The sequence below is a fragment of the Tachypleus tridentatus genome, chromosome 3 (genome assembly GCF_004210375.1).
Source record: "Tachypleus tridentatus isolate NWPU-2018 chromosome 3, ASM421037v1, whole genome shotgun sequence".
In the NCBI taxonomy this organism is placed as follows: Eukaryota; Metazoa; Arthropoda; class Merostomata; order Xiphosura; family Limulidae; genus Tachypleus; species Tachypleus tridentatus.
In genome coordinates, this window is record NC_134827.1 from 48,337,835 (window position 1) to 48,347,041 (window position 9,207).

The window sequence follows — 9,207 nt, forward strand, 5'->3', positions numbered from 1 at the left end:
TAGTTAAGTCTGTGTATATTGTTGTGTTCAACAGGTTGTTTTGTTTATCTGTTGGTTGAACTTTGCTTTAGTTAAATCTGTGTATATTGTTGTGTTCAGTAGGTTGTTTTGTTTACCTGTTGGTTGAACTTTCTTTAGTTAAATCTGTGTATAATGTTGTGTTCAGTAGGTTGTTTTGTTTACCTGATGGTTGAACTTTCTTTAGTTAAATCTGTGTATATTGTTGTGTTCAACAGGTTGTTTTGTTTACCTGATGGTTGAACTTTCTTTAGTTAAATCTGTGTATATTGTTGTGTTCAACAGGTTGTTTTGTTTACCTGTTGGTTGAACTTTCTTTAGTTAAATCTGTGTATATTGTTGTGTTCAGTAGGTTGTTTTGTTTACCTGATGGTTGAACTTTCTTTAGTTAAATCTGTGTATATTGTTGTGTTCAGTAGATTGTTTTGTTTACCTGTTGGTTGAACTTTCTTTAGTTAAATCTGTGTATAATGTTGTGTTCAGTAGGTTGTTTTGTTTACCTGTTGGTTGAACTTTCTTTAGTTAAATCTGTGTATAATGTTGTGTTCAGTAGGTTGTTTTGTTTACCTGATGGTTGAGCTTTCTTTAGTTAAATCTGTGTATAATGTTGTGTTCAGTAGGTTGTTTTGTTTACCTGATGGTTGAACTTTCTTTAGTTAAGTCTGTGTATATTGTTGTGTTCAACAGGTTGTTTTGTTTATCTGTTGGTTGAACTTTCTTTAGTTAAATCTGTGTATATTGTTGTGTTCAGTAGGTTGTTTTGTTTACCTGTTGGTTGAACTTTCTTTAGTTAAATCTGTGTATAATGTTGTGTTCAGTAGGTTGTTTTGTTTACCTGATGGTTGAACTTTCTTTAGTTAAATCTGTGTATATTGTTGTGTTCAGTAGGTTGTTTTGTTTACCTGTTGGTTGAACTTTCTTTAGTTAAATCTGTGTTTTGTTGTGTTCAACAGGTTGTTTTGTTTATCTGTTGGTTGAACTTTCTTTAGTTAAATCTGTGTATATTGTTGTGTTCAGTAGGTTGTTTTGTTTACCTGATGGTTGAACTTTCTTTAGTTAAATCTGTGTATATTGTTGTGTTCAGTAGGTTGTTTTGTTTACCTGTTGGTTGAACTTTCTTTAGTTAAATCTGTGTATATTGTTGTGTTCAGTAGGTTGTTTTGTTTACCTGTTGGTTGAACTTTCTTTAGTTAAATCTGTGTATAATGTTGTGTTCAGTAGGTTGTTTTGTTTACCTATTGGTTGAACTTTCTTTAGTTAAATCTGTGTATATTGTTGTGTTCAGTAGGTTGTTTTGTTTACCTGATGGTTGAACTTTCTTTAGTTAAATCTGTGTATATTGTTGTGTTCAGTAGGTTGTTTTGTTTACCTGTTGGTTGAACTTTCTTTAGTTAAATCTGTGTATAATGTTGTGTTCAGTAGGTTGTTTTGTTTACCTGTTGGTTGAACTTTCTTTAGTTAAATCTGTGTATAATGTTGTGTTCAGTAGGTTGTTTTGTTTACCTGATGGTTGAACTTTCTTTAGTTAAATCTGTGTATAATGTTGTGTTCAGTAGGTTGTTTTGTTTACCTGATGGTTGAACTTTCTTTAGTTAAATCTGTGTATATTGTTGTGTTCAGTAGGTTGTTTTGTTTACCTGATGGTTGAACTTTCTTTAGTTAAATCTGTGTATAATGTTGTGTTCAGTAGGTTGTTTTGTTTACCTGATGGTTGAACTTTCTTTAGTTAAATCTGTGTATATTGTTGTGTTCAGTAGGTTGTTTTGTTTACCTGTTGGTTGAACTTTCTTTAGTTAAATCTGTGTATATTGTTGTGTTCAGTAGGTTGTTTTGTTTACCTGATGGTTGAACTTTCTTTAGTTAAATCTGTGTATATTGTGTTGTGTTCAGTAGGTTGTTTTGTTTACCTGATGGTTGAACTTTCTTTAGTTAAATCTGTGTATAATGTTGTGTTCAGTAGGTTGTTTTGTTTACCTGATGGTTGAACTTTCTTTAGTTAAATCTGTGTATAATGTTGTGTTCAGTAGGTTGTTTTGTTTACCTGATGGTTGAACTTTCTTCAGTTAAGTCTGTGTATATTGTTGTGTTCAGTAGGTTGTTTTGTTTACCTGATGGTTGAACTTTCTTTAGTTAAATCTGTGTATAATGTTGTGTTCAGTAGGTTGTTTTGTTTACCTATTGGTTGAACTTTCTTTAGTTAAATCTGTGTATATTGTTGTGTTCAGTAGGTTGTTTTGTTTACCTGTTGGTTGAACTTTCTTTAGTTAAGTCTGTGTATCTGTGTATATTGTTGTGTTCAGTAGGTTGTTTTGTTTACCTGTTGGTTGAACTTTCTTTAGTTAAATCTGTGTATATTGTTGTGTTCAGTAGGTTGTTTTGTTTACCTGTTGGTTGAACTTTCTTTAGTTAAATCTGTGTATAATGTTGTGTTCAGTAGGTTGTTTTGTTTACCTGATGGTTGAACTTTCTTTAGTTAAGTCTGTGTATAATGTTGTGTTCAGTAGGTTGTTTTGTTTACCTGATGGTTGAACTTTCTTTAGTTAAATCTGTGTATATTGTTGTGTTCAACAGGTTGTTTTGTTTATCTGTTGGTTGAACTTTCTATAGTTAAATCTGTGTATATTGTTGTGTTCAGTAGGTTGTTTTGTTTACCTGTTGGTTGAACTTTCTTTAGTTAAATCTGTGTATAATGTTGTATTCAGTAGGTTGTTTTGTTTACCTGATGGTTGAACTTTCTTTAGCTATATCTGTGTATATTGTTGTGTTCAACAGGTTGTTTTGTTTACCTGTTGGTTGAACTTTCTTTAGTTAAATCTGTGTATATTGTTGTGTTCAGTAGGTTGTTTTGTTTACCTGATGGTTGAACTTTCTTTAGTTAAATCTGTGTATATTGTTGTGTTCAACAGGTTGTTTTGTTTATCTGTTGGTTGAACTTTCTTTAGTTAAATCTGTGTATATTGTTGTGTTCAGTAGGTTGTTTTGTTTACCTGTTGGTTGAACTTTCTTTAGTTAAATCTGTGTATAATGTTGTGTTCAGTAGGTTGTTTTGTTTACCTGATGGTTGAACTTTCTTTAGTTAAGTCTGTGTATAATGTTGTGTTCAGTAGGTTGTTTTGTTTACCTGATGGTTGAACTTTCTTTAGTTAAGTCTGTGTATATTGTTGTGTTCAACAGGTTGTTTTGTTTATCTGTTGGTTGAACTGTGCTATAGTTAAATCTGTGTATATTGTTGTGTTCAGTAGGTTGTTTTGTTTACCTGTTGGTTGAACTTTCTTTAGTTAAATCTGTGTATAATGTTGTATTCAGTAGGTTGTTTTGTTTACCTGATGGTTGAACTTTCTTTAGTATAAATCTGTATATATTGTTGTGTTCAACAGGTTGTTTTGTTTACCTGATGGTTGAACTTTCTTTAGTTATATCTGTGTATATTGTTGTGTTCAGTAGGTTGTTTTGTTTACCTGTTGGTTGAACTTTCTTTAGTTAAATCTGTGTATATTGTTGTGTTCAGTAGGTTGTTTTGTTTACCTGATGGTTGAACTTTCTTTAGTTAAATCTGTGTATATTGTTGTGTTCAGTAGGTTGTTTTGTTTACCTGTTGGTTGAACTTTCTTTAGTTAAATCTGTGTATAATGTTGTGTTCAGTAGGTTGTTTTGTTTTACCTGTTGGTTGAACTTTCTTTAGTTAAATCTGTGTATAATGTTGTGTTCAGTAGGTTGTTTTGTTTACCTGATGGTTGAACTTTCTTTAGTTAAGTCTGTGTATAATGTTGTGTTCAGTAGGTTGTTTTGTTTACCTGATGGTTGAACTTTCTTTAGTTAAGTCTGTGTATATTGTTGTGTTCAACAGGTTGTTTTGTTTACCTGTTGGTTGAACTGTCTTTAGTTAAATCTGTGTATATTGTTGTGTTCAGTAGGTTGTTTTGTTTACCTGTTGGTTGAACTTTCTTTAGTTAAATCTGTGTATAATGTTGTATTCAGTAGGTTGTTTTGTTTACCTGATGGTTGAACTTTCTTTAGTTAAATCTGTGTATATTGTTGTGTTCAAGTAGGTTGTTTTGTTTACCTGTTGGTTGAACTTTCTTTAGTTAAATCTGTGTATATTGTTGTGTTCAACAGGTTGTTTTGTTTATCTGTTGGTTGAACTTTCTTTAGTTAAATCTGTGTATATTGTTGTGTTCAGTAGGTTGTTTTGTTTACCTGATGGTTGAACTTTCTTTAGTTAAATCTGTGTATATTGTTGTGTTCAGTAGGTTGTTTTGTTTACCTGTTGGTTGAACTTTCTTTAGTTAAATCTGTGTATATTGTTGTGTTCAGTAGGTTGTTTTGTTTACCTATTGGTTGAACTTTCTTTAGTTAAATCTGTGTATAATGTTGTGTTCAGTAGGTTGTTTTTTTTACCTATTGGTTGAACTTTCTTTAGTTAAATCTGTGTATAATGTTGTGTTCAGTAGGTTGTTTTGTTTACCTGATGGTTGAACTTTCTTTAGTTAAGTCTGTGTATATTGTTGTGTTCTTTCTTTAGTAGGTTGTTTTGTTTCAGTACCTGTTGGTTGAACTTTCTTTAGTTAAATCTGTGTATAATGTTGTGTTCAGTAGGTTGTTTTGTTTACCTGATGGTTGAACTTTCTTTAGTTAAATCTGTGTATAATGTTGTATCAGTAGGTTGTTTTGTTTACCTGATGGTTGAACTTTCTTTAGTTAAATCTGTGTATATTGTTGTGTTCAGTAGGTTGTTTTGTTTACCTGATGGTTGAACTTTCTTTAGTTAAGTCTGTGTATATTGTTGTGTTCAGTAGGTTGTTTTGTTTACCTGATGGTTGAACTTTCTTTAGTTAAATCTGTGTATAATGTTGTGTTCAGTAGGTTGTTTTGTTTACCTGATGGTTGAACTTTCTTTAGTTAAATCTGTGTATATTGTTGTGTTCAGTAGGTTGTTTTGTTTACCTGTTGGTTGAACTTTCTTTAGTTAAATCTGTGTATATTAAGTGTTGTGTTCAGTAGGTTGTTTTGTTTACCTGATGGTTGAACTTTCTTTAGTTAAGTCTGTGTATATTGTTGTGTTCAGTAGGTTGTTTTGTTTACCTGATGGTTGAACTTTCTTTAGTTAAATCTGTGTATAATGTTGTGTTCAACAGTGTTTTGTTTATTTGATGGTAACTTTCTTTAGTTATATCTGTGTATATTGTTGTGTTCAGTAGGTTGTTTTGTTTACCTGATGGTTGAACTTTCTTTAGTTATATCTGTGTATATTGTTGTGTTCAGTAGGTTGTTTTGTTTACCTGATGGTTGAACTTTCTTTAGTTAAATCTGTGTATATTGTTGTGTTCAGTAGGTTGTTTTGTTTACCTGATGGTTGAACTTTCTTTAGTTAAATCTGTAGTTAAGGTTGTTTTGTTTACCTGTTGGTTGAACTGTGTATAATGTTGTTTTGTTCAGTAGGTTGTTTTGTTTGTTCAGTAGGTTGTTTTGTTTACCTGTTGGTTGAACTTTCTTTAGTTAAATCTGTGTATAATGTTGTATCTTGTGTAGGTTGTTTTGTTTACCTGATGGTTGAACTTTCTTTAGTTATATCTGTGTATATTGTTGTGTTCAGTAGGTTGTTTTGTTTACCTGTTGGTTGTTTCTTTAGTTAAGTCTGTGTATATTGTTGTGTTCATATTGTTGTGTTCAGGGTTGTTTTGTTTACCTGTTGGTTGAACTGTGCTATAGTTAAATCTGTGTATGTTGTGTTCAGTAGGTTGTTTTGTTTACCTGATGGTTGAACTTTCTTTAGTTATGTCTGTGTATATTGTTGTGTTCAGTAGGTTGTTTTGTTTACCTGTTGGTTGAACTTTCTTTAGTTAAATCTGTGTATATTGTTGTATTCAGTAGGTTGTTTTGTTTACCTATTGGTTGAACTTTCTTTAGTTAAATCTGTGTATATTGTTGTGTTCAGTAGGTTGTTTTGTTTACCTGTTGGTTGAACTTTCTTTAGTTAAATCTGTGTATAATGTTGTGTTCAACAGGTTGTTTTGTTTTACCTGTTAAGTCTGTGTATATTGTTGTGTTCAGTGTTCAGTAGGTTGTTTTGTTTGTTTTGTTTACCTGATGGTTGAACTTTCTTTAGTTAAATCTGTGTATATTGTTGTGTTCAGTAGGTTGTTTTGTTTACCTGTTGGTTGAACTTTCTTTAGTTAAATCTGTGTATATTGTTGTGTTCAGTAGGTTGTTTTGTTTACCTGTTTACCTGATGGTTGAACTTTCTTTCTTTAGTTAAATCTGTGTATAATGTTGTGTTCAGTAGGTTGTTTTGTTTACCTGATGGTTGAACTTTCTTTAGTTAAGTCTGTGTATATTGTTGTGTTCAGTAGGTTGTTTTGTTTACCTGTTGGTTGAACTTTCTTAGTTAAGTTGTGTATACATACCTGATGGTTGAACTTTCTTTAGTTAAATCTGTTGTTGTGTTCAGTAGGTTGTTTTGTTTAACCTGTTGGTTGAACTTTCTTTAGTTAAATCTGTGTATATTGTTGTGTTCAGTAGGTTGTTTTGTTTACCTGATGGTTGAACTTTCTTTAGTTAAATCTGTGTATATTGTTGTGTTCAACAGGTTGTTTTGTTTTACCTGTTGGTTGAACTTTCTTTAGTTAAATCTGTGTATATTGTTGTGTTCAGTAGGTTGTTTTGTTTACCTGATGGTTGAACTTTCTTTAGTTAAGTCTGTGTATATTGTTGTGTTCAGTAGGTTGTTTTGTTTACCTGTTGGTTGAACTTTCTTTAGTTAAATCTGTGTATATTGTTGTGTTCAACAGGTTGTTTTGTTTATCTGTTGGTTGAACTATTGCTTTAGTTAAATCTGTGTATATTGTTGTGTTCAGTAGGTTGTTTTGTTTACCTGTTGGTTGAACTTTCTTTAGTTAAATCTGTGTATAATGTTGTTGGTTGAACTTTCTTTAGTTCCTGATGGTTGAACTTTCTTTAGTTAAATCTGTGTATAATGTTGTTTTTGTTTTGTTTACCTGATGGTTGAACTTTCTTCAGTTGTACCTGATGGTTGAACTTTCTTTAGTTATATCTGTTGTGTTCAGTATATTGTTGTGTTCAACAGGTTGTTTGTTTTGTTTACCTGATTGGTTGAACTTTCTTTAGTTAAATCTGTGTATATTGTTTTGTGTTCAGTAGGTTGTTTTGTTTACCTGTTGGTTGAACTTTCTTTAGTTAAATCTGTGTATATTGTTGTGTTCAGTAGGTTGTTTTGTTTACCTGATGGTTGAACTTTCTTTAGTTAAATCTGTGTATATTGTTGTGTTCAGTAGGTTGTTTTGTTTACCTGTTGGTTGAACTTTCTTTAGTTAAATCTGTGTATATTGTTGTGTTCAACAGGTTGTTTTGTTTATCTGTTGGTTGAACTTTGCTATAGTTAGTAGTTGTTGTTTTGTAGGTTGTTTTGTTTACCTGATGGTTGAACTTTCTTTAGTTAAGTCTGTGTATAATGTTGTGTTCAGTAGGTTGTTTTGTTTACCTGATGGTTGAACTTTCTTTAGTTAAGTCTGTGTATATTGTTGTGTTCAACAGGTTGTTTTGTTTATCTGTTGGTTGAACTGTTAAATCTGCTATAGTTAAATCTGTGTATAATTGTTGTAGGTCAGTAGGTTGTTTTGTTTACCTGATGGTTGAACTTTCTTTAGTCTGTGTATATTGTTATATTTGTGTTCAACAGGTTGTTTTGTTTACCTGTTGGTTGAACTTTCTTTAGTTAAATCTGTGTATATTGTTGTGTTCAACAGGTTGTTTTTGTTTATCTGTTGGTTGAACTGTGCTATAGTTAAATCTGTGTTGTGTGTTGTTTCAGTAGGTTGTTTTGTTTACCTGTTGGTTGAACTTTCTTTAGTTAAATCTGTGTATATTGTTGTGTTCAGTAGGTTGTTTTGTTTACCTGTTGGTTGAACTTTCTTTAGTTAAATCTGTGTATATTGTTGTATTCAGTAGGTTGTTTTGTTTACCTATTGGTTGAACTTTCTTTAGTTAAATCTGTGTATAATGTTGTGTTCAGTAGGTTGTTTTGTTTACCTATTGGTTGAACTTTCTTTAGTTAAGTCTGTGTATAATGTTGTGTTCAGTAGGTTGTTTTGTTTACCTATTTGTTGAACTTTCTTTAGTTAAGTCTGTGTATATTGTTGTGTTCAGTGGGTTGTTTTGTTTACCTGTTGGTTGAACTTTCTTTAGTTAAATCTGTGCATAATGTTGTGTTCAGTAGGTTGTTTTGTTTACCTGTTGGTTGAACTTTCTTTAGTTAAATCTGTGTATAATGTTGTATTCAGTAGGTTGTTTTGTTTACCTGATGGTTGAGCTTTCTTTAGTTAAATCTGTGTATAATGTTGTGTTCAGTAGGTTGTTTTGTTTACCTGATGGTTGAACTTTCTTCAGTTAAGTCTGTGTATATTGTTGTGTTCAGTAGGTTGTTTTGTTTACCTGATGGTTGAACTTTCTTTAGCTAAATCTGTGTATAATGTTGTATTCAGTAGGTTGTTTTGTTTACCTGATGGTTGAACTTTCTTTAGCTATATCTGTGTATACTGTTGTGTTCAACAGGTTGTTTTGTTTACCTGTTGGTTGAACTTTCTTTAGTTAAATCTGTGTATATTATTGTGTTCAACAGGTTGTTTTGTTTATCTGTTGGTTGAACTTTCTTTAGCTAAATCTGTGTATAATGTTGTATTCAGTAGGTTGTTTTGTTTACCTATTGGTTGAACTTTCTTTAGTTAAGTGTGTATATTGTTGTGTTCAGTAGGTTGTTTTGTTTACCTGATGGTTGAACTTTCTTTAGTTAAATCTGTGTATATTATTGTGTTTAGTAGGTTGTTTTTTTGTTTACCTGTTGGTTGAACTTTCTTTAGTTAAGTCTGTGTATATTGTTGTGTTCAACAGGTTGTTTTGTTTACCTGTTGGTTGAACTTTCTTTAGTTAAATCTGTGTATATTGTTGTGTTCAGTAGGTTGTTTTGTTTACCTGATGGTTGAACTTTCTTTAGTTAAATCTGTGTATATTGTTGTGTTCAGTAGGTTGTTTTGTTTACCTGATGGTTGAACTTTCTTTAGTTAAATCTGTGTATATTGTTGTGTTCAGTAGGTTGTTTTGTTTACCTGTTGGTTGAACTTTCTTTAGTTAAGTGTGTATATTGTTGTGTTCAGTAGGTTGTTTTGTTTACCTATT